This window comes from Hylobates moloch, unplaced genomic scaffold (assembly GCF_009828535.3).
Source record: "Hylobates moloch isolate HMO894 unplaced genomic scaffold, HMol_V3 SCAFFOLD_12, whole genome shotgun sequence".
In the NCBI taxonomy this organism is placed as follows: domain Eukaryota; kingdom Metazoa; phylum Chordata; class Mammalia; order Primates; family Hylobatidae; genus Hylobates; species Hylobates moloch.
In genome coordinates this window covers 29,490,378-29,516,721 of record NW_026652287.1, presented here as the reverse complement: position 1 = coordinate 29,516,721, position 26,344 = coordinate 29,490,378, and the positions used below count along the sequence as shown (strand labels likewise).

The following is a 26,344-nucleotide window of genomic DNA, read 5'->3' as shown; positions in this document are numbered from 1 at the left end:
GTTAGCTCTTCTTGTTAAATTGATCCCTTTACCATTATATAATGGCCTTCTTTGTCTCTTTTGATCTTTGTTTGTTTAAAGTCTGTTTTATTCAAGACTAGGATTGCAACCCCTGCTTTTATTTGCTTTCCATTTGCTTGGCAGATCTTTCTCCATCCCTTTTCTTTGAGCCTATGTGTGTCTCTGCATGTGAGATGGGTCTCCTGAATACAGCACACTAATGGGTCTTGACTCTTTATCCAATTTGCCAGTCTGTGTCTTTTAATTGGGGCATTTAGCCCATTTACATTTAAGGTTAATATTGTTATGTGTGAATTTGATCCTGTTATTATAATGTTAGCTGGCTATTTTGCCCGTTAATTGATGCAGTTTCTTCATAGCACCGACGGTCTTTTACAATTTGGCATGTTTTTGCGGTGGCTGGTACTGGCTGTTCCTTTCCATGTTCAGTGCTTCTTTCAGAAGCTCTTGTAAGGCAGGCCTGGTGGTGACAAAATCTCTCAGCATTTGCTTGTCTGTAAAGGATTTTATTTCTCCTTCACTTATGAAGCTTAGTGTGGCTGGATATGAAATTCTGGGTTGAAAATTCTTGAAGAATGTTGAATATTGGCCCCCATTCTCTTCTGGCTTGCAGGGTTTCTGCTGAGATATCCGCTGTTTGTCTGATGGGCTTCCCTTTGTGGGTAACTCAACCTTTCTCTCTGGCTTCCCTTAATATTTTTTCCTTAATTTCAACCTTGGTGAATCTGACAATTTTGTGTCTTGGGGTTGCTCTTCTTGAGGAGTATCTTTGTGGTGTTCTCTGTATTTCCTGAATTTGAATGTTGGCCTGCCTTGCTAGGTTGGGGAAGTTCTCCTGCATAATACCTGAAGAGTGTTTTCCAATGTGGTTCCATTCTCCCCATTACTTTCAGGTACACCAATCAAACGTAGATTTGGTCTTTTCACATAGTCCCATATTTCTTGGAGGCTTTGTTCATTTCTTTTTACTCTTTTTTCTCTAAGCTTGTCTTCTCGCTTTATTTCATAAAGTTGATCTTCAATCTCTGATACCCTTTCTTCCACTTGATTGAATCGGCTATTGAAGCTTGTGCATGTGTCACGAAGTTCTCGTGCCATGGTTTTCAGCTCCATCAGTTCACGTAATGTCTTCTCTACTCTGTTTATTCTAGTTAGCCATTCATCTAACCTTTTTTTAAGGGTTTTAGCTTCCTCACAATGGGTTTGAACATACTACTTTAGCTCAGAGAAGTTTGTTATTAAAGACCTTCTGAAGCCTACTTCTGTCAACTCATCAAAGTCATTCTCCATCCAGCTTTGTTCCATTGCTGGCAAGGATCTGCAACGTTTTGGAGGAGAAGAGGCACTCTGGTTTTTAGAATTCTCAGCTTTTCTGCTCTAGTTTCTCCCCATCTTTGTGGTTTTATCTACCTTTGATCTTTGATGTTGGTGTCCTACAGATGGGCTTTTGGTGTAGATGTCCTTTTTGTTGATGTTGATGCTATTCCTTTCTGTTTATTAGTTTTCCTTCTAAAAGTCAGGTCCCTTAGCTGCAGGTCTGTTGGAGTTTGCTGGAGGTCCACTCCAGACCCTGTTTGCCTGGGTATCACCAGCAGAGGCTGCGGAACAGCAAATATTGCTGCCTGATCCTTTCTCTGGAAGCTTTGTCCCAGAGGGGCAAAGACACCTGCAGGTTGAGGTGACTGTCAGCCCTTCCTGGGAGGTGTCTCCCAGTTAGGCTATACAGGGGTCAGGGACTCACTTGAGGAGGCAGTCTGTCTGTTCTCAGAGCTCAAACACCATGCTGGGAGAACCACTGCTCTCCTCAGAGCTGTTAGACAGGGACGTTTAAGTCTGCAGATGTTACTGCTGCCTTTTGTTCAGCTATGCCCTGCCCACAGAAGTGCCTCTACAGAGGCAGTAGGCCTTGCTGAGCTATGGTGGGCTCCCCCAGTTTGAGCTTCCCGGATGCTTTGTTTACCTATTCAAGCCTCAGCAATGGCAGACGCCCCTCCCCCAGCCACACTGCAGCCTCACAGGTTGACCTCAGACTGCTGCGCTAGAGTGAGCAAGGCTCCATGGGTATGGGACCCACCAAACCAGGCACAGGAGAAAAATCTCCTGGTCTGCCAGTTGCTAAGACTGTGGGAAATGTGCAGTATTTGGGCAGGAGTGTCCCATTTTTCCAAGTATAGTTTGTCATGGCTTCCCTTGGCTAGGAAAGGGAAATCCCCTGACCCCTTGCACTTCCCAGGTGAGGTGACGCCCCGCCCTGGCTTCAGCCCACCCTCCATGGGCTGCATCCACTGTCCAACCAGTCCCAATGAGATGAACCAGGTACCTCAGTTGGAAATGCAGAAATCACCCGTCTCCTGCGTCGATCACACTGGGAGCTACAGACCGGAGCTATTCCTATTCGGCCATCTTGGAACAGGAACCCAAACTATGTCAGGTTTATGTATTGCTCCTTTCTATACTAGGATCCCAGCTTTATGTTTCAACTAAGCTCCCCACTTTATTTCTAACAGTCTATCTTCTGTATTGCCATTAAAATTTAAATTTTAGTCTCTGACATTTAAAAGAAATCCTTTAAGTTCTGGCATTCTGTTATTTCTCAGGATTTCTACCTTTATGCCAGCTCGTAAATGCATCTTACAATGTTTTAAAAATATTTTATCCAGTTTTTAGTCAATTTAGAGAGTCATATAGGATAACTGGTCTGAAATTCTCTTAAAAATACAAAATCCTCCATTTTATTTCTAACTTATCTTTATTAATTTTTTAAACTATTGCATTTTGTATTTATTTGGTGTTGAATCAGTTTATTCAATATTATTTATCCATTGATTTTATTTTCACATATCAGTGAGCAATGTTATTTGCAATTAGTGATCTTTTTCTTCTTTTCTTTTCAACGACTATACCACTTATTTCTGTTTTATATCTTATTTAATTTTCTAGAATTTTTAGAACAATCAAAAAGAATAATGGCATGATAGGTCTCCTTGTTTTAAGTGTAATTTTAATTTTAAAGTCCTCTAGTGTTTTTCATTAAGTACGACAATTGCTTTTGTATTAAAAGTTTATGTTAAATAAGTATCTATCTCTTTCTAATTTATAAAATATTATAAGGAGTAGTTTTATAATATATTTGGTATTTAATCGAATTCTCATATGATTATTCTTGTTTACCATATTATTGTTATATATTCCTAGAATTCCTAATATTAAACTATTCTGAAATAGTATGTAGTGGGTAGTAGCATATCTTACATTGATGAATTAAATGTGTGCATGGAGTTTTTAGAACATTAGTATCTATATGCATGCAAAAAATTGTTGATTTTGTTTTATTGTACTCTTAGTCCAGTTTGGCAATCATATAAATTAGAAAAATTTCACCAGTGTTTATGTATTAAATTTCTGTAATGTGGAACTTCTTTTTCCTTAAAACATTGAAAGAAGTGACTCGTAAAACTATCTGGGCTTAGAACTTTTTTGGGAGTTAATTATTTGAAAGCATTTTTCATCTTTGCCATTACTATTGTTCTAATTTTTGTACTTTTTAGTAGAGATGGGGTTTCACCCTGTTAGACAGGCTGGTCTTGAACTCCCGAGCTCAAGTGATCCACCTGCCATGGCCTCCCAAGGTGCTGGGATTACAGGGGTGAGCCACCACATGTGGCCCTCATTCTTAATTTTATGTGTTTGTGGTTTATCTTTTCCTTAAATACATTATCCAGCAATTTGCATGTTATTGTTTCACAGTCTGAAATAGGAGATTCAGTCTGGGTCAAAAGCAACTGTAAAGACCTCAACTGCCTGACTTCACAGGTCTTCGTCCTAATATTCCTCTAGTCCCATGGCATATCTTCTTTCCATAAACTTGCTCCTTTCTGCTAGCTTCTTTAACCTTAACAAAAATTTCCTCTCCCTCAACTGTGTCTCATAGACTTCTACTTATTCATGGCATCCATTTCATCATAATCTTTAATGGTTCTTTCTCCAGCTCATGAATTTTCAATTCCTTCCCTGATGCAAACTGCCAGATTATCTCAGTATTTCCAGTTCAGAGTCAGGAAGTGGAAAATCTTACCAGCCCAGCTCATCCCTTCATCCCATGCCACATCATAGATCCCAAGAAGCTTAGGAAAAGATGAGGGCATAGGGCAAGTCAAGTGTCTGTCTCCAGGCCCATCATCTCCTTTTGGCCACCTCAACAACAGCTCAAAATTAACCCGTCGAATTATTGATCCACACCCCCATCTTGATTCTCTTCCCCATCTCTGCAATGTGCACCACCATCTGCCAAGTGTGCTACCATCAGTTCCTCCCTTTCCCTCTTCACCCCACGCAAGCAATCTCATCCATCAACTCTCGTCAGTTCTTTCTCTAAGGTAGATCCTAAATCCATCTTCATTTCCATTCATACTACTTAATCCAGGATACTGCTGTTTCTTGTCTGGATTACTACAACAGCCTTCTAACAGCTTCCTAACCACTTGTTGCACTTTCCATTCTTTCCTTCATTCAATCCATATTCTACAAAGCAGAGGTAGTGATGATAAAATATAAATTCAATCACACAGATCCCTCAAAATCCTTCAGTAGCTTCCTATTTCTCTTAGAATAAAATCTAGTCTTTTCCCACATCTGATACAGCTTCTGACGATCTGATTCTGGCTAATCTCTCAAACCTCATCTTGCAATATTCTCTGCACACTCATAATGTCCCAGCCACATCAGCCTTGCTTCAGTGACTCAGGATCCCTGAAGCTCTTTTCTGCCTCAGGGCCTTTGCACATGCCTCTGCTTGCTTGGTGTTCCCCACACTCACAATGTTCCAGCCACACCAGCCTTGCTTCAGTGACTCAGGATCCCTAAAGCTCTTTTCTGCCTCAGGGCCTTTGCACATGCCTCTGCTTGCTTGGTGTTCCCCTGCTTTCTCACTTGCTTTAGGTCCCAGCTGAAATGTGATTTCCTCAGAGAGGACTTGGCCACCCTAAACCAAAGGGAATCTCCCTCAACTTGTGGCTCTTTATTTTACCCCCTTATGTCTTCATATTTTTGCCCTCCTCTTCTCTAAATTATTGGTGGGGGGGAAACTACAAAGAACACGAAAAAAGCAAAAGTCAAAAGGGGAGGCAAAAAAAAAAAAACCTTAGCGATAAGAAAAAGGAGAAAAAGACAAGAAATTAAGAGGAAATAGGCATGAAAGTATTAGCATTTATGAAAAATAAGTTCATAAAATTGTTAAATACACGTAAATGTTATACACCCCTAAAGCAAACATTCTTACTACTTATTTCTAACTCTTAATGATTTCTAACTTCATCTTCAAGATAAGTCATCTTTCTTTGAATTCCAGTAAGTACAATATTCACTAGTGTAAGAATTTACCAAAACGAAGGCTCAAAATAAGTTAGAAGCATTTGAAAAAGTCATTATGAGCTCCTAGAAGAGTCTAATGCTTCTTTTCTCATTGTAAGTTTGCATAGCAAGGATCTAAGACAAGTTTTAAAATAAAACAACCCTCTCTTAGGGCCATGGGTACATGAGGCATCATTTCTCCACAATAGCCTGGCCCTCTCGCCTCCCTTTGTCCTCTGCAATGCCTCTTTGTAAATCACAGGTGTTTGTGGGCATAAAGCCCATCAGAAGGGAGTTTATTGTGAAGAGTTCTTTCTTTGCCACTTGTTCTAAACCTGTTCAGAGAGTGCTCCATGCCTTAGACCAAATCTCCATAAAAATCAAGAAACAAGAAGTTTTCTGTACGCCTGTACAACAGCCACACTATGACATTAGTTTCGACAGCTCTGTGGCCCTGTATTGTCCCAACTTTATTCACTAGTCTCTTTTTCTCTTTCTCTCTCCATTCCTTTTTTTAAGCCTTTATTGGCATTTTTTATCTACTGTAAAATAAAGAGGACGAGGATGGCTGGGTTTTTTTTTAAGCACTCTATGTGGCAGATAAAAAAAAAAAAAAAAAACACTATCTGCAGTTACTGTAGTAATGGTTTCAAAAAACACCTGCAAATCAAAGAAAGACACCACGGCAGTGTCTTCAGATTTTTTTTTTTCCTCTTCTTCTCTTAAAGTTCCTTTTGGCCATTATAAGTAGGCTCGGCAATGAATTTATGTGACAGCTATGAAGTTAGTATTAAAATTGTGAATAGTGCCTAGCAGTTTTCATGCCCTTAGTATAAGATCGCCTCAATTTGCCACACAGCGGTGAATAGGGTAAAGAAGGGAGGGAGTGTCGAATGAATGGGAGGAGGAGGTTATGTGAATGGGAGGGTTTCCCGGGAGGGGGCAGCACAGTTGTCACAGGGAGAAGAGTGATTTATTTTTGAAATTCCAGAAAGGAAGACCAAAAGAAGCTGCCTAAAAGATCCTGAAATGCGGGGTGTGGGGGGATGTGAGATAAATAATATGTCTACACACATTTAGCAAGTGTCAAGGTCAGCTCTAGAAGTAGGGACAGGGTGGGGGCGGCGGTGGTAAATCCATTCCTCTGGTCTTCCAAGATTCAATATTAAATGCCAGCAGGGAGCAGATGTGGTCAGGGGCTGCAGAATAGGGGTAAGGAGGGCTGAAGGAGGGGTTAAGCGTTTATCTCAATGGAAATTAACCACTTGGGGCGAATTAGAAGAGAGCTGGAGCGGGCGGGGAAGGTTGGGGGGAGAAGCGGGACAGGGAGAGTGTCTCTCCGTGTAAAGAGAGGAACTTTCCTGGTGCGGAGATCTGGGGAGGGCGTTCAGTAAATTGAGGTGAGCACGGCTGCAAAGAGCAAGGCAGGGCGTGCCCTCCACCGCCCCCCACCGCTCCGCCCGGCCCCTCCCCTTGCCCGGCCCCTCCCCCGCTCCCTCCTCCGCCCCCTCCCCCTTCCCGTATTAGCATGCGGGCGGCGGCGAGCCGCCGGGCGGGGAGGGCGGCGGTGGCATCGCCGCGCGGGGCGCATTGTGGGCCGCGCTCGCCTCCGCGGGGGACCATCTGCTCGCTGTCAATGCATCACCTGCTCGTCTGGGCCGTCGCCGGGGCAACGGGGGGCGGGGGATTAAGGAGCGTGTGTGCGTCTCGGTCCTGGCCGAGGCTGCGGGGTGGGGGTTGGGGCGGGGGCGGAGCGCTCCTTGGCCCCCCACCCCAGTGCCCCGAAACGGGTTGACGCGCTCGGGGGGCCGGCGACCACCGCGACGGGTTCCGCCGCTTGCCGCCGCTCCTTGGCCTTTGCTCCCGTACTGCCTCTTCTCACGGGTGCGGCTGGAGTCCCGGGAAGCAGCAGAGAGCAAAGGGTCCGGCCCTGCCTCACTCTACCGGGGGGCGAGTCCCGCGCTCCCTGCGTCTACCTGGAGCTGCAGGGTCCCTGTCCGGGCGCGCCGCCCGCAGCCTCCTCCGCGGGAGCTGGGGCACTCTGCTGGGTCCTGGGGACGCGACGCAGCGCGGTTCCAAGCGCCCCGCAGTCGCCGGGCAACCACAATGGGGCTGCCTTGCCGTGAGACCCTCCCCCGCGACTGCCTGCCACCAAAGTCACAGAAAACTTTCACACCTCTCTCATCTGACACTGTGGCCTGTGCACGACTCCAAGCACTGGGGAAGCCTTCGACATCAGAATATGAATGGCACCTGTTCTTCCGGGGGCGGGCAGGGGGGATCCCGATGTTTATCAAAACTGGTTGATTTTCCACGGAGGGGGTAGTTCTGGAGGTAGTAGTCCCCAGAAAGCCTGAAACTCCCCCTTCCACCTACTCATCTGCCTGGAATTGTAAACCATTTTGAATAGAGGAGTAGTGCATCCGGGAATAATGCAGCCAACAGCAGGGGGCAGAGCAAGACTGTAGATGGGGACAGTGGCCATTTGGGGACACTTTTAATCCAAAGTCATGCTATTTGGTTTAGAAACTTTTGAGAAATTTTACTCTCTGCTCTCCCCCATCTCTATCCCCACCTCCGACTGGTCAAGGACATTTAGCTGTGCCAACAAAGGTCGTTCTCATCTGCCTGAGGAGTCCACACACTTCAACAAAGGACTGGTTAACACCCCCTAATTCCTGCCCATAAGCTGTCCATAGGCTGCACAGAACCAAAGAGTTGTTAAGTCTTCATCACAACTCATAATATATATTTTTTCTGGGCTAGCTAATTACTGGACACTCTTCTGCAGAATCACAGGACCAGCAGAGAGTGGACATTCACACCTGAGTCCCAGGATGGACACCCCCCTACCCCACACACCCACATCTAAAATATTTCTAGCCAGGAAAACAAAAAAAAAAAGCTTGTTTTTAAAGAGTCTGAGTCTTGTTAGATCTCATTCAAAGGTCTAGCAACTCTTGGGAAGCCAACAGCCTTTCTCTGACTTAACTTAGCAACTCAAACCCATTTTCTGCACTTATTTCTTTAAAAAAAAAAAAAAGTAAGTTTGTACTATTGACCCTGTGTTCATCTTTTCCAGCTAAAATCTCGTGATCATCGAGTAAAATTTCCCTCATCCTTTTATAATTTCTAGATAGAAACACCATGAATCAGGCTAATTTTATTATTAAAATGCATTTTTTTAATTTGCTGTGACCACACAGAAAATGACAGTTCCACTAATGTATCACTTTCTTTTTATCATTCATATGCAAGAGCGAAAAGTTAACTATCAAAATATCTGTGGCTTTGACATAATAGATGAAAGGGAAAAGGTTTGTATGTATAAACTTGCTCCAAAGATAAAATTCTACCTACCGTTTTACTTTAATTATGACTTCCATAAATTAAAGTTGAGAGTTCTGAGAAGACATGCCCTTTAATCTACAAGGTACCCCTAAATACATAGAATCATGGCATGATTCCAACTTAGAGAAGGGATGAGCTGAGTCCAACCCTCCTATCTATAGGTAAGGTAGCGAGCCCCAAAATGGTAAGTGACTGGCCCAAGACTGTACTGCTAGTGGCTATGGCTGCCCAGTGCTCTCTTAACCCCAACAATATCACAGAAGTGCAGCTTTGCACACCGAAAACACCTGAAAATGCCCTTTGTCTACTCTGTTACCATTCCTACAGCTGCTGGTTTCACTACAGAAATAAGAACTCTTCATCAAGTTCAGCAAATAATCCTTGAGTACCTATCACGTGTCAGGCAAAATAGACAAAAGATCCCCATCCCTGTAGAGCTCATTCTTTTGTGGTGCAAACAGATTTTAAAAGAAAGAAAAGGCTGGGCACGGTGGCTCACGCCTATAATCCCAACACTTTGGGAGGCCGAGGCAGGCGGATCACTAGGTCTGGAGATCAATACCATCCTGGCTAACACGGTGAAATCCCGTCTCTACTAAAAAAAAAACAAAAAAAATTAGCCGGGCGTGGTGGCACACGCCCACAGTCCCAGGTACTCAGGAGGCTGAGGCAGGAGAATCGCTTGAACCTGGGAGGCAGAGGTTGCAGTGAGCCGAGACGGCACCACTTCACTTCAGCCTGGGTGACACAGCGAGACTCCGTCTCAAAAAAAAAAAAAAAAAAAAAGAAGAAAGAGAGAAAACTAGTCATTTATTGAACATCTAATCAGCTACTATGAGAGGAAAAAATATATTCACAAAGATGGATATCAACCTTAAAAAGAGAAGAGCACACATGAGAATCAGAGCAATGCAATCAACTAGAAAATAATATCAATATGACAAAGTATCGTGAAGTACAGAGAAGACATCAGGTAATTTTGCCTGGGCAATGTCATAGAGAAGATGTCATAAATTTGGCTATATAATAGCAGTCCCTGGTACCTAAACAGGGTATGGCACATAGCAGATGCACAATAGATAGGTGTTGGATGAATGCATGAATGAACAAATGAATAATGCATTTTCCAAATAGTCAAAAGGAGGAAGATATTCCAGGCAAAGATATCACAGTATATGAAAAAGTGGTACATATATACAATGGGATATTATTCAGACAAAAAAGGAAGAAAATCTCCCCACTTGTGACAATATGGATGAGCCTAGAGGACATTAGGTTAAATAAACCAGTCACAGAAGGACAAACACTGCATGATCTCACTTATATATGGAATATTAAAAAGTCTAGCTCAACCCAAATGCCCATCAATGATAGACTGGATAAAGAAAATGTGGTACATATACACCATGGAATACTATGCAGCCATAAAAAGGAAAAAGATCATGGCCTTTGCAGGTACATGGATGGAGCTGGAAGCCATTATCCTCAGCAAACTAACACTAGAACAGAAAACAGAAACACTGCATGTTCTCACTTATAATGGAAGCTGAACAATGAGAATACATGGACACAGGGAGGGAAACAACCTGCACTGGGGCCTGTCAGGAGGTGGGGTGGGGGGAGGGAGGGCATTAGGAAAAATAGCTAATGCATGCTCAGCTTAATAACTAGGTGATGGGTTGATAGATGCAGCAAACCACCATGGCACACATTTACCTATGTAACAAACCTTCATGTCCTGCACAGGTACCTCAGAACTGAAAATAAAAATAAATTACAAAAAAAAAGTCTTAACTCACACAAGCACAGAGTAGAATGGTAGTTGCTAGATGATGGGAGCGAGGAGGATGGGGAGTGAGGGAAATGGGGAGATGTTAGTCAAAGGGGATAAACCTTCAGTTACAAGATGAGCAAGTTCTGGTGATCTAATATACATCATGGTGACTAAAATTAATAGTGCTGTATTACATACTTGAAATATGCTAAGACAGTTCTCACCGCCGCACACCAAAAATGGTAATTATATGAGGTGATGGATGTCCTCATTAGCTTGTCATCATTTCACAATGTAGACATATATCAAATCATTACATTGTACACCTTAAATGTATAAAGTTTTTATTTGTCAATTATACCACACCAAATCTAGGGAAAATGTTTTTTAACAAAAGATATCACAGTATGAACAAAGGTTGAGGGGCATCTGTATTTAAGGAGTGATGAGTGAGCCATGAACTGTGAGCAAAACAAAACAATGGAGAAGAAAAAGGAAGCTGGCACATTGGCTTGGAGGTATGTTGAGAAGGGATTTGACTACCATGCCAAGAATGTGGATTTTGTCCTGAGGACTAATAGTGTTCAACAGCAGCACACTTATTTTAAGCAGAATCTTGTAAGAAACCCAAACAGGATAAAACTGATCCATACAGAGCTGTCCTAATAGAAGCAGGGATACGCCCCCTGCCCACAATCTCACCATCCAGCCATGGCTGGGGACTCTATACTGCCCTTTGAAATACTGTTTGAACATCAGTACAACTGGCAATGAGTCATCTTTGAACATTATCAGACATAAGAATGTGAGTTTGGAAGGAAAGGAGAAGTCAGAAAGAGCAGTTAGAATGCTATTGAAATTGTTCAAGCACAAAATAATAAGAACTTAAATTAGATCAGTAACATTCATAGTGAAATGGAAAATAAAGAGATTTTGAAAATTGAATCCTTAATATGCAAGGTCTTCCTGCGTCAGAGAAAATAATTTTACCTCGGGTCCATCTAAGTTTCGGTATCTTTTTAAATGATAATATATTACAAACTTCAGCCTTTTAACTGTTACTATGGCTAACACATTCTCACATTTGCAAAAGTTTATGAAAAAACACAAATTCATTTGCAGCAAACTGCTTAAATGCTGGTTCATATGTCAGAGGATAGATTTTGAGATCCTAAGAGAAGCCAATGGAAGCTATAGAAAGATAGCAAAAAGTGAAGCATGTTTGAAAGATATCTAATACTCCTTTCATTTACTAACCAGGCATACCAATCTTTGAACAGCGATCAAAACCATCACAACCCTTTCCCTACACTCTCTCAAATGTAAGCATTCAAGCGTTTTTCTTAAAAGTTACATAAAATTATTCATTACCCACTTACAATTAGTTACAATTGCCCAGTAAAAGCCCCTCCTGGGTAGAAGGCTTGCGACTTAAGGAATCCATGACACTCCTGGATTGGGTAAAACAAAGATATGCTCACACAAATAAGCTAATAAGAGAGGCAGCAAAAGAGAATTGGGAAGCCAGAGAAATTCACATGATGAAGATACCTGGCATTTAGCCAAAAGTAAAAACTATAAATATTAATCAGATGAGAATCAGTGTCACTTTACTGCAAGAATGTTCTGTAATTAAAAGAGTGGGTATTGTGTTGTGCATGTTAGCACAATTGCCACCAATAATATTGGATGCCAGTAGCTCAGGAGTACTGGAAAGAGCACGGATTCCTAAGGATGTCACTTAGCAGAAAGTTTACTAAATATCAACTGTTTATGTCAAATTCAAATGATACTGCAAAGTAAAAGAAGAAGAAATATCAGGGTTTCGAAATTGTGTTCCTGTCTTTAAAAGACAAGAAAAGGCAAGAAAAGAAACCTTCCTTGGACATCTTTTATAAGCCAGGCATTTGCTAGGCGCTTTCCAGACATAACGTCTTTGAATCCTTACCTCAATCCTGCAGAAAAGGTGTCATCATAATCACATTTCAAAGACGCAGCTATTCCAAAGTTGGCTTTGTCATCCAAGATGTGGCTGTGGTTGTGCATGTCTGAAGTGGAGCAGAGGAGACATGTCCTTGAAGTTAATAAAGTCACAAGACTGTGAGACTGCAATGCTTCCTGGATCATCCCTGTGGGCCGATGGGCCTTGGAGTGGATGAAAGGCGTGGGAGGGAGATACCAAAGCTCTCATTTGGGTAAATCAGCAGTAAACCTGCTCAGTGGTCAGGCAAAGGAGGTTTGGGCAACTTACTGGGAGTGTCAAAAAAAGGGGTGATAATTGAAGATCAGAGTAGCAATGGTTGGAAGAGGCAAAAGGAGACAAAAGTGTGCCATTCCCTTTCTTTCCTCTGTTCCTAGACATAGGGATGAGAGAGGACGAACAGCCTCCACTACTGAAGGGTGCTACATGGTAAATATTCCCACTATGGTGGATTTCAAGCTCTCATGATGTTAGTGAGCACAGAGTTGGGAAAAGATGTGCACAATCAGCTCTGACGATCCAGTGCCAGTTAGCGCCAGCACCCTATTGCCCTTTCCCATGTCATATTTTCCTGTCGCTTCTTCCCACCTGTTCTTGCTCAAAGATAAAGCTGTTAAGTTGTGCAGACTGTGTACATTGCGCAACTCTAGTGTTGCCATTTTCATCACAGCCATCATTGACATATATAATTTAATATGACAATTTTCCTTTAGGAAGCTGTGTAGAGCAAAGGAGACCTTTTCCTAATTTGCACAAAAGCACCATTTGGGTTGGTTTTCATGCTGCTCAAAGAGCACATACTGGAAGTCACAAGCCAAATTCAGCCCACAGGCATCTTTTATTTAACTCACACTGGGTTTTAAAAAAGACATTTTTTTAACTAGCTTGCCAACATTTAAAAGTCAGGAAACCAAAATCCAAATTACTAGATTATCTCGGAAAAATCAAAGCAAGCTGCACTACATTGAAAGCAATAACAAAGAAAGTACCTATGCCTAGATCAAGGTAGGCATTCAAAAGATGTCAGGATCCTTCAGCCCACCCTGGCTAATGTTTTGTACTCACCTTTTTTATCATTATATCCTGGAAGCCATGTCATCTGGACCCTATCTTCCTCTGTGTCTCCTCCCTTATCTTCTGTCAGTTTCTAGAACAATCTTTGCACCTCAGGGCTTTGCACTTGCCCATCTTCTTCCTGAAACACTCCACCCTCCACCCCCTTAACTGGTCCAACTCCCACTCATCCTTCCATTTCAGTTTAGATGCCATCTTCACCATCAGCTTTCAACAAGACTCCCAAATACCTCCAACTCATGCCATGCTCCATGGAGCAGTCAGAGTGATCTTTTTAAAAAATAAATCAGATCATGGCACAGCACAATTGTAATGAAGTGCAAGCCCCTTCAGCTGGCCCTTAAGGAATGGTGTGGTTTGGACACTGTCCCCATCCCTCAGACACACTGTTTCCCTATTTCCTTTACAAACACACCTCCCATGTGCCTGCCTTTGCTCTTGCCACTCCCTTTGCAGGAACACTCTTTCTCAGGTTTTCATAGAACCTACACCTTGGTAACATTCTGGTCTTAGCACAAACCAGCTGCACATCCTCAGAGAAGCCTTTTCTACCCACCCATGTAAAACAGCAGCCCTGCCCGCTGCCAGCCTCACCTCAATGACTTTCCATCACATCCCTTGATTATGTATCCCAGATATACCCCAGATCTCCAAATCAGACTTCCTGGTGGTGGGGCCTGCCAATCTTTCCTTTTATTAAGCTACCCCTGGGGATTCTGATATGCAACCAATTTAGGAACCCCAAGTGTGTGGTATAATGGGAAAGGAAAGAATGGTAGGCATGTTGAGGTGTGCTATGGTTCACGGCGAGTGTTTTGTTCCTCATGAGTTTTGGTAGTCCAATATTACAGTGATGGAGGATACTACAAACCCACTGTAATTTTGCAGCAATAAATTACTGTCATTTCCTTGCTTGTTTATAAATGCCACCTGAAACCTCAATCAACAAAATTGTGGAGAATCTGTTAGAAACAGAGCCAAAAATTCCTCCAACTTCTTCGTAGAACAGTTACGATCACACTAGTGAGAAGACTAAGTGAAGAATGGATAGCTAAAGGATTCGACAAATTAATAGGTTGAAGGAATACAGACATATTTTTTTAAGCCAGGAATCTGTGGGTGCTTACAAATCTTTGGGAAAATACCCACTGTCACCAAGAATTTTAAGATTAAAATATTTGGCGAAGGGAGGTACCAGGTCAGGAGGGCCCAGGGGCCAGGGCTACGGTTGGGAGCAGCTCCATTCTGACGCCCCAGCTCCTCCAGGTCACAGTCCTCGCTCCGCCCCCTCGCCCCCTGCTTGCATTGCCCTGAGAGGCGTCTCTGTAGGGCTACTGAGCCCACAGACCCGGCCTGTGCGTTCTGCACAGGTGGGTCTCAAGACTGAGAAAGATGGGAGGACACAGAGCTGACCAGTCAAGTATAAGGACCCTGGTCGTCCTGTGCATCTGCAGCCCCTGCCCAACTGTCTGCCTGCCCCAGGTGGACTCTGTCCCAGAATCCAAGGGCTCCCTGAACAGGATGACAGGGTCATGCCCAGGGTCAGAAGCACTGAGGCACCTCGCATCCCGAGTGTAACTTGCAGGACCTGCTGGTGCTGCAGGAGCAGACGAGGGCAGATGAGATCCTCATCAGGAACACCTTCCGCACTTACCACCAGCTATGACTCATGCCTGGCATCCTGCTGGCCAATCGCATTGAAGCTTTTCACGAGGAGGAGCATATTGCAGCTGTGGGAGCTGGGTGTACTAGGCCCCACCACCAAAGGATATGGCTGTACTGGGGTCTCATGTGTGGCCTATGCACTTCTGCTCTCAAAGCTGGAGTGGGCCAGGCGCGGTGGCTCACGCTTGTAATCCCAGCACTTTGGGAGGCCGAGGCGGGCGGATCAAGAGGTCAGCAGATGGAGACCACGGCAAAACCCCGTCTCTACTAAAAATACAAAAAAATTAGCCGGGCATAGTGGCGGGCGCCTGTAGTCCCAGCTACTCGGAGAGGTTGAGGCAGGAGAATGGCGGGAACCCGGGAGGCGGAGCTTGCAGTGAGCCGAGATCGCGCCACTGCACTCCAGCCTGGGAGACAGAGCGAGACTCCGCCTCAAAAAAGCCGGTGGGTGGACGTGGCGCAGGCTGGCAAGATGTCTATCCTCTCTGTCATCACCTATCTACACCTACATCAATTAGGTTGGTGCAAAAGTAATTGTGCTTTTTGCCATTACTTTTAATGACAAAAACTGCAATTATGTTTGCGGCAACCAATACCTGCCCCCTGCTGGCCAAGGGGGAGCTCCTGCGCTACTTCAGGCTCATAGAGCCCAACTGCAGGAGTGACCCCGGCAGCATGGAGATCAGAACCTGCCATAACCCCTGGAATAAGAGCTACACCCTCAGTGGGTCCACCCTGAACCAATGGGACCTGAATCACCACCAAGGTCCAGTGAGACCTAGGTCACCACCTCACCTGTGGCCAACCTGTTTGTAGTGTGGGCTGGAAGATGGCTACCTTCAGGGCTTCCTGTCGGAGAAGGGGATGTGGGGTCTCTTGACCTCCAAGATTGAGGGCTAGTTCTCCCTGCGGGCCTCTGCCAAGGGCATGATCATCGTGGACAGCATGGAGGTGGAGGACGTGCTGCTCAGTGCAGGCAGCCTGGAGGGTCCCTTTGGCTGCCTGAACAACGCCAGATCTGGTATCATGTGGGGCGTGCTTGGAGCTGCTGAGTCTTGTCTGCTCGTGGCCAGGCAGTACACCCTGCACAGGATCCAGTTTGGCGTGCTGTTGGTCAGGCACCAGCTGATTCAGAAGTCGGAGGACATGCTCACTGAGGTCACGCTTGGCCTTCACGCCTGCCTGCAGTACAGCCACTTGAAGAATCAGGGCAAGGGAGCCCCAGGACAGGTCTCTCTGTTAAAGAGGAATAACTATGAAAAAAGCCTGGACATTGCCTGCCAGGCCTGAGACATGCTGGGGGGCATTGGGGTTTCTGATGACTATCATATGGTCTAGAACATCAGGAACTCAGAGGCCATGAAAACCTGTGAGGGTACATGTGCACCCCGATCCTGGAAAGAGCTGTCACGGGAATCCAGGCATTCATGGCTGGCAAGTGAGCCCATCCAGCCAGTGGCCCAAAGCTCTCAAACCCCTTCCTAGAGACAGGCCTGGCTGGACCATGGGAATGCTGTGTTCTGAGATTAGGAAGGAAGCTAGCGGATGGAGTGGGAAGTGAGAGACACTGATTTTTAAATATCAGAATTTCTCTTCTGAAGTTGTTCAGATGTGTTCCTTAAAAAGAAGATGGAATTCTCTGTAGAGTTTCTCAGTCCTCTTTTAACTATAGATGAGAACAGACTCCATTTACCTTGGAATAGAAACATCTATTGAGAGAAGGAGTGTGACATTGAAGCAACTTCCTGGAGACCCCCTTGGTCTCTGCCTGAGCAGACCCCCCTCACATTAAGGGTTCACAGTGCACCCTCTGACCATCCCATCCGGGGGTAGTGCCTTATGCTGGACATTGGAGCAGAATAAGGGAGAGGAAAATAAGAAGGCTGCACGTCTGACCCCATAGTGTTGGGCTGCATTGACTGGTATCCACCTGAGAAGTAGTTTCAGTCACAGGAGAAATGAACACGTCTGGGTGCTCTGAGTCATGGGGACGTGGTAGGGACCGCATTTACTGGTAACCACCTGAGAAGTAGTTTCAGCCATAGGAGAAATGAACACATCTTAATGCTGTCAGTCACTGGGACGTGGTGGTCTAGCCCATGTCTGAGTCTTAGGCTCCGCTGTAATAAATAAATCCAGGTTAGCACTGCCCAGGCCCCTGGGGGCATATACCAGGGATGCAGGGCTCAGGGCTGTGGACGGAGAGGACAGTTTCTGACCAGCAGGGATGCAGGGGATTTTGTTCTTTCTGTCACCACACAGCTGATCACGCGATGGTGGGAAATGACAGTGGTCTGGCTTCTCCGCTTGGACACACCATGTTACAGGGGGTCACAAATGAGATGGCAAGAGCACCACGGGCCTTGCGAGGACTGTGGCCTTGTGAGGTCAGGGCTGGCTGCCTGGTTTCTGTTCACTTTTACTCTCAGCTGGGCCATCCCTACTTCCTCAGGCAGAGCCCCCGCATTGAGTTTGCTCAGGCGGGATACCTCAGGCCGGATGCACAGGTCTTTGTACACAGTCTCCTTCTGTGGCCAACTTGGTTGAGCTCTGTTTCCAAATGGCTGATCTTTGCCACTTTCTGAGTGAACCCCTGGAGCTTTTCCTAGATGATCTTGATGTGATCATTATAAAGCTGATAGATCCTCTCCTCTAACTGCTCTGTCAGATCCAAAACTTTTCAAAGAATAAGACACATTCTTGGAAAATCAAACAAGATGTAACATCAGCCATTTGTTCTAAGTGGATCTCAAATTTCTGCAATTTATCTTATAAAATGCTAAAACGAACAAACAACCCTCCCATCCCACCCCACCCCACCCCCCCCCACACACACACACAAAACAAAACAAAAAAAACCCAGTGCAGTCACTGGGGAGTTAAATTTTTTAAGAGGTAAAAACATATAAAGTCATTTGCCACATAGTGATGTTTTGGTCAATATCAGGTTGTATATGCAATGATGGTCCCGTAAGATTATAATATCATAATTTTACTGTACCTTTTCTTTGTTTAGATATGTTTGGATACACAAATACTTACCATTGTGTTACAATTGCCTATAGTATTCAGTATAGTAACATGCTGTGCAGGTTTGTAGCCTAGTAGCAATAAGCTATACCACCTAGGTTTAAGTACATTGTATGATGTTCAGACAATGATAAAGTTGCTTAACTTCACATTTCTCAGTAATGTTCCCATTGTAAAGTGATGCATGATTTTATACAGTATAAATTCAACTAGGTTAGAAAGAAAGTACATAAAACAGGCACTAGAAAAGGCATGCAACCAAGTGGTCTCTGCATGATGTATCAAATACAGGTTTATAAATATATATATATTTTTTTTAACTGCATTATGCATTTCTCTACTTTCTAAATTTTCTATGATGTACCAGGGTATGTACCAATGGGATTGGGCAGGGGGGCATAAAAGTGGAAAATAGGTTAGGCACAGTGGGCCACCCCTGTAATCTTAGCACTCTGGGAGGCCAAGGCAGGAGGATGGCTTGAGGCTAGGAGTTCAAGACAAGCCCGGGCAACATACTGATACCACATCTCTACAAAAAAAAATTGTTTTTTATTTGTGGGGTGTGGTGGCACACACCTGTAGTTCCAAGCTACTTAGGAGGCTGAGGTGGGAGAATCTCTTGAGCCCAGGAGTTTGAGGCTGCAGTGAGCTATAATTGCACTACTGCACCTAGCCTGGGGAACACAGTAAGACCTTGTCTCCAAAAAACTGGTGGGGTGGGGGCAGGTAATAAAGTCAACCTTTCATCGACACATGTGGAATTAGCAAGCTGTTCCATTCATGAGATCCATTATATTTGAGCAGGCATCAGGCGCAACCATTAATTTAGGACCTGAACATAACATCAGGCATTGCAAGACATAAGCTCCTGGCATGTTGAAGAACCCCAGCTCTCCCATCAGAGAATATTTGATGACTTCCAGAGGACATGGATGTGACAATGCAAGCTGTGCCTCAACCCCGACTACCATAGCTATTCATCCCTGTGTGAAGTGAGAGGGCAGGGCATTGGATGCAGGGGAAACTGGGCCCTCAGCCTGGTTCTCTAACTTGGGCAAATCGTTCATTTCTAAATGTTATCTATACAATGAGCCCAATATCTTATTTTCAGGATTATTGTAGGGGTGAATTAAGATACAAGTGGTCCCCAACTTACTATGATTTGATTTATAATTTTTCAATTTTATAATGAGTTTATTGGGGTATAAAGTATATTTTCAACTTATGAAACAAAAAAGGTTAAAACATTTAAAGGTTGTGAAAGTGTAAAAACAAGACAAAGAATAGAAGGTGGCCATAAGATCAGCAAAATTTAATAAATTGTGTGAGTGGAAGGATTATTTTCCTGCCAAAACAAACATGAGATCCATAGAGAAATTATTTCCCAGGAGCTTTATAAGATTTTGAGTTTGTCTTAGCAACATTTAAGTCATTGGAGGTATCATTTTCACGGTATGCTTCCAAATTTAACATTTAAATAGGAAAAAAAGTCCCAAGCCAAATTCACACCCATAACCAATAACTGGAAATGCAATTCAGTCAATATATGACTGACAGTGTTGTAATTGTTCATACTATGGCTAAGAAGAAATGTTACCCCTCTCTGAAATGTCCCCATTTCCCCATCTAGATGTAATCTATCCTAGCACCATTTATTTATTTATTTATTTATTTATTTGCTGGAGATTACAATTGCTTATAATATGTGTGTCCTACTCTACAAGTTCCTTTGTGCAACATAATATAGGATGGCCAATAACCTAAGCAAAGGAGACAGAAACACTTGGTTTCAAGTCCTGGCTCAGCCACTTGCCAACTGTGACCTTGTACAAATTATTTGATCTTTCTAAATGTCAATTTCCTCATCTGTAAAAAGGTGGCAATCATGTAAGAACGAATCATGATAGCTAATATTTATAAATGCTTATAAGGGAGGTAGGTACTAAGTATTTGAAGTGCTTTATGTGTAAAACATTTGCTAATTCTCACAAGAACTCTTTGAGGTAGCTACTATTATTTTCTCTCTTTTACACAAGAGGCAAACTGAGGCATAAGGATGTTAAATACCTTGCTCAAGGTGTGCAGCTAATAGGTGATGGAGGTGGTGTTCGAACCCAGCCCAGCTGATGCCAAAATGAAATAATGCTTGTAAAGTGTTCAGTATAGCAGCTTTATGAGTAGTCATCTTTTCACACCAGGGCTTCCTCATACCCCTACTCATCTGTGCCATTCAGCAGGTATTGAACCTAGCCTTATGCTTCAATGATGCAATATTTGTTACTGAAGAATTAGGAAAAAATACAAGAATGTCTCTCTTCTTCTGCATTCATCACTACCCAACTGAGAGCCTCAAGGTAGAATCATTTTCTGGAAGTTCTCAAAATCTGCCATTTTCAAAGGAAAAAATAAATCTCAGCCCCTGAGCCAAGCGTAAGCACCTACAGACAGCCTCGGAAATGCAATTTAAACAACATCCAAAAAAAGCATCCTTGGGTAAAATACAGATGATACTGCCAACGGAAAGAAAATGGTAAATTGAAGCAAGTTTTTTAGCTTAAATTAATTTAACATCAATTCCAAGGAGATCAGGTACTGGATACCGCACATGGCTATGCTGACCCTAGACCAACTCTCACTTTATTCTGAATTCCCGTTTTGAGCAGTGCAAACTAGCTAGCTTTCAGAGGTCACTCCTGCATGGCTATTTGTTTATCTTCTGGCCAAAAAGAAATGGAAATTGTTATTACATGCATGGGAAATAAAGAGAAAATCTGCTTAACATCACGAATGATCAGGGAAATGCAAATCAAAACCACAATGTGATGCCATCTTATTCCTGCAAAATTGCCATAATCAAACAAATAAAAAAATAATAGATGTTGGCAGGGATGTGGTGAAAAGGGAACACTTCTACACTGCTGGTGGGAATGTAACTAGTATAACCGCTATAGAAAACAGTGTGGAGATTCTTTAAAGAACGAAAAGTAAAAGCACCATTTGATCCAGCAATCCCACTACTGGGTATCTACCCAGAGGAAAAGAAGTCATCATATGAAAAAGATATTTGCACATGCATGTTTATAGCAGCACAATTCGCAATTGCAAAAATGTGGAGCCAGCCCAAATGTCCATTAATCAATGAGTGGATAAAGAAATTGTGGTGCGTATATACACAATGGAATACTACTCAGCCATAAAAAGGAACAAATTAATGGTGTTCACAGCAACCTGGATGGAACTGGAAACTATTATTCTAAGTGAAGTAACTCAGGAATAGAAAACCAAACATCAAACATTCTCACTCATAATTGGGAGCTAAGCTATAATAGGATACAAACGCACAAGAATGATACAATGGACTTTGGGGACTTGGGGGTAAGTGCGGGAAGGGGTGAGGGATGAAAGACTACAAATTGGGTTCAGCGTATACTGCTTGGGTGATGGGAACACCAAAATCTCACAAATCACCACTAAAGAACTTACTCATGTAACCAAATACGACCTGTTCCCCAAAAACCTATAGAAATAAAAAATTATAAAACAAAAGTAAAAAAAATAAAGAAGATGAAAAAAAGTTTCTAAATCCTGTTTCAGACTTGGACCTTTAGATATTCTGAAACCAGGGAATTCTGCCATTGAGATATAAGCTTCTTTAAATCTCCCTAAAACAATCATTTCATTTTGTACTCAGTGATAAAATTACAGAATCACACTATCACAATGGGCTCTTTTCCTTTGTGGTGTGGGTTAGAGAGAGGCCGGATCATAGATATTTGAGAACATGAAACTTCAATGGGAAATCGACAATCTTATATCTTGCCCCTTCTTTAATGGCTGCAATTTAGTTCTTCACCCATTCTTAATCCCAGCTGCACATGCTGCAATCCTATTTTTAATCCTGACCATGCATATCAGGTCCAGCCCCATCATCTACTAAGAGACTGCACTTTGACAAGGGTCCCCAAACTAGTCACTGGGAGACATTGTGTGGCCATATTGGAAAGTTGTGGGAGGCTCCCATTCCAGCCTCTTCTCATGAAGCCAGTGGACAGGGTTGACCATTCTAACTCTCAAGAAGTATGCATATGAGGTTCTGACTTTTTAAAACCTCCAAGAAAAAGTGGTGGAGAAGATGGGATGCTTTGGAGAAGAGAAGAGAATTTCACTTACCCAAGATGCTAGTCTTTTCAAACTCACCAAGTTGTATACATTACATACACACAGCTTTGTGTATGTAATAATATGTCAATAAAGTGATTTAAAAAAAACATGCTAGTCTTACGATTTTATATTGGATTCCAGTGGTATTTGGAAAGTCCAAATAAAAGAGAACAAAAACAAACCATATATTTTTTATATAGTTGATAAAATTATGTTTATATTTAATATAACTTATATAGTATACATTTATATAATTTATAATTACAGCATAAAATACATGTTATATATCATGCATGCATATGTATACCATGTGTCTATTCACATGAAATTGAGGTATAAAAAATGTTCTTGTACTATAAAAACACTCTAATCTTCCTTCGGGGTGTAAGGTATTCCAAAGTGACCTATTCCACTGCTCAACTCCCCTTTTACCCCTCTTCCTCCCAACCTCTATGTTCTCTAGAAGCATAGATAAATGCATCCAATTACTCAAAAGAGCCTCTGGCTTGTTAGTGCATCTTGAAAAAATAAAGTAGAAGCAGGCCCAGGTGGAGACACACTCACCTCCAAGTCAACTAATAATAGCACATCCCTGATATGATAGTGATTTGATACCTCTTCAAACTGCTATTCTTTAAATACTTAAAATTTTCACACTTATTTAAATTTATATGAAGTCCCTAAATATATAAATGTAATTTTGACTTTTTTCTTTTTGGAAGTGTTAGGCAGGGTAAGCAAAGGACACAATCAGGAGAGCCCTATCTTCACTCCTATGTATTGGAGAGCTACACTTTAATTGACTAAAACAGAAGCCCTGAAGATAATCTAATCCACTCTCCCTAGAAGGCAGTTGGGGAAATAAGAAAGCTAATATTTGAGGTTGCTCCTTGAGAGTCTTGGTCCCTTCCTAAATAGAGTAGGCATATTTTTATTCCTATCACTGTCCTACTCTCCTGAGAAGTCCTGGTAAATTAAATTCTCACCTTCTCAATACATTTCCAGTGATATTTTGGTTCCTTTTAAGGAAATATAGAAAATGGTCTATGTGCACAGAAAGACAACTATTGCATGTTCTCACTCATATGTGGGAACTAAAAAATCATTGATTCCATGGAGGTGGACAGTAGAATGATAGTTACCAGAGGCTGTGAAGGGTGTGTGGGTGGGTGGGGGGTTAAAATAAAGACAGATTGGTTAATGGGTACAAACATACAGTTAGACAGAAGGAATAAGTTATCTTGTTGGAAAGCAGAGGAGGATGACTACTGTTAGTTACAATGTATTGTGTATTTCAAAATAGCTAGAAGAGAGGATTGAAATGTTTCTGACACATAGAAATGATATCTACTCAATGTGATAGATACCCTAAATACCCTGATTAATCATTCACATTCTATGCATGTAATATCACATATATCTCATAAAATGGGCAGAAATTGTATATCAATTTTTTTCAAGAAAAAGAACATGACCCATATGGTGTGCCCTTCAATGAGACGTTGAGAACTTGTAAGGATTGCTGTTGTGGTGGTTAGGGGAGAAGTTGATCCTTAAGAAGAGAGTAGGCTGGGTGCAGTGGTTCATGCCTGTAATCCCAGCACTTTGGGAAGCTAAGGCGGGTGGATCACGAGGTCAGGAGATTGAGACCATCCTGGCCAACATGGTGAAACCCCGTCTCTACTAAAAATACAGAAATTAGCCGGGCGTGGTGGCAGGTGCCTGTAATCCCAGCTACCCTGGAGGCTGAGGCAGAAGAATCACTGGAACCCAGGAGGCAGAGGCTGCAGTGAGCTGAGATTGCACCATTGCACTCCAGCCTGGGCAACAGAGTGAGACTCCATATCAAAAAAAAAAAAAAAAAGATAGTAGACACCCACTCCTCTGCCAGCCCAGCATTTCACTGCTCCTCCTTCAGGTAAAAAGCTTGCTGATATTCCCTTGGAGAAATGCTCCCCCTCCAGTGTCAGTTCCTGTGGCTCCAATGAGGCAGGTGTTCCAGAGCTGGCACTGTAAATGGTTCAGAGAAGGACCTGTGACCCCAGCCAGGCCAAGGAGAGTCAGAATGTTTGCAGGAACCCTAGGGGAAAAGAGCTCTCTTTCTGTAGGATTTGCTGGTAGAAGGAAAACCTATAGCTCTATTTGGCCATTTTTGCCATAATATGGAAAGAGAATGGAGCCACAGGAAAAGAAGTAGAGCTAAGAAAAAAAGAAAAAAAATCCTTAAGAATATGACTTCACAGCTAGTCCAGCCATGTCTAAAGCCAGATAGATCACTGGATTTTAGTTATATGAACAAATACTCCCCTCTTTGCTTAAGCCTGTCTGAGTTGGATTTTCTGTCTCTTGCAAATGAAAAAGTCTGATTAATACAACCAAACTTTATGATCAGCCTTCCTCTCAACCAAAAACAGAAAAAGCTTTCACTCTCAGATTAGAAAATGAGGTCTTTCTCTGAGGACAGGTTATAGTCCATCTCTGGACCTGGAGGACTCTAACTGGGGAAAAAAAGTTAAGACTGAGAATTAAGCCCCACTTGAACTAGATTTATTTAACAGAAAAAGTATTCAATCCTTCAACAAGTGTTTATTGAACAACAAATACATGCTGGACAAATGAATGTGCCAGGCACTGGGACATAGCCATTAACAAGAGCAGTGTCTGCCTTCTGGTGCATGCATTTCAGTGAGGAAAACTAAAAAAAAAAAAAAAACAAGTATATGCTATGCTTTGTGGTAACAAGTGTTTTGGAGAAAAATAAAAAGGATAAAGGGAATAGAGAGTAAAGGATGGTGCATTAATCCATTCTCACGTTGTGAATAAAGACAAAACTGAGACTAGGTAATTTATAAAGGAAAGAGGTTTAACTGACTCACAGTTCAGCATAGCTGGGGAGGCCTCAGGATACTTACAATCATGGCAGAAAAGGAAGTAAATATGTCCTTTATCACACGGCTGCAGGAAGGAGAAGAATGAGAGCCCAGTGAAGGGGGAAGCCCCTTATAAAACGATCAGCTCTCATGAGAACTCACTCACTTTCACAAGAACAGGATGGGGGAAACCGCCCTTATGATTCAATTATCTCCACCTGGTCCTTCCCTCAACATGTGGGGATTGTGGGAACTACAATTCAAGATGAGATTTGGATGGGACACAGCCAAACCATATCAGATGGGTTGACAGGGGAGACCTCTCTGAAAAGGCAGCATTTGAGCAGGAACTGGAAGAAATTGCAAGATGGATGCAGCTCTCTGAGGGAACCATGTTCCTGGAAGAGGGAAGAGCTAATGCGAAAGCTCCAGGGTACAAGTGTGGAGGGCAGGGCCTAGGAACACCAAGACTAATGTGACTGGGGCCCCATGGGGAAGGAGTATGGCAGACAAAGTCAGATCCTTCAGGGCCTTGTAGACATCGTAAGAACTTTGGCTTTTACTCTGAGTAAAGTGGCACCACTGGAGGCTTTTGAACAGAGGAAAGATATGATCTGACTTTTTAAAAGAACACTATAGCTGTTGCACAGAAAACAGTTCACTGGGTATTGTCTGGGGGCAAGAACCAAAGCTGAGAGATGTTGCTCTGACAATTCTATACAAGATAAATAGTATAAAAGCCTCTAAATCCAAATTGGCGATTAGAAGTCCGCGATATGAATTAAAATGAACTGAATTCCCAAATATACATATAGAGGAGTTCAAGACGATAGCACACAAATAATTATTAGTTTAGTCCCTCATAGTGGTTCTCAATTGTTAGAGACCATTTTGCCCCCTACCCTTACCCTGAGATAATTGGCAATGTCAAGGAAACTTTGTGGCTGTCACGACTGGTATGGGGTGGAAAGCGGGGAGAGTGACACTGGCATCTAATGGGTAGAGGCCAGGGATGCTGCTAAACATCCTGTAATGCACGAGACACCCCACATAACAAAGAATTATCCA

The 26,344-nt window shown here is 42.9% G+C and overlaps 1 protein-coding gene and 1 long non-coding RNA gene across 7 annotated transcripts in view; one reads left to right on the top strand and one right to left on the bottom strand.

Moving 5' to 3' along the window:
* The window catches only part of CUNH12orf42 (chromosome unknown C12orf42 homolog), a 222,365-nt gene that overhangs the window by 179,851 nt on the left and 16,170 nt on the right, over positions 1-26,344 (bottom strand). Inside the window, exon 1 of one of the 6 annotated variants that reach the window (XM_058425343.1) lies at positions 12,444-12,512. The exons of 4 other annotated variants lie outside the window; for them this stretch is intronic. The gene's annotated coding sequence lies outside the window, so the exon portion shown is untranslated. Of the gene's footprint in view, positions 1-7,346; positions 7,422-12,443; positions 12,513-26,344 lie in introns of those variants that run through there. One more of the 6 variants, XM_032171506.2, reaches the window with a different exon arrangement.
* Positions 7,485-9,146, top strand: LOC116478032 (uncharacterized). The gene is made up of 3 exons (XR_004250710.1): positions 7,485-7,704; positions 8,629-8,687; positions 9,049-9,146. It is a non-coding gene; the product is annotated as an uncharacterized LOC116478032 (long non-coding RNA).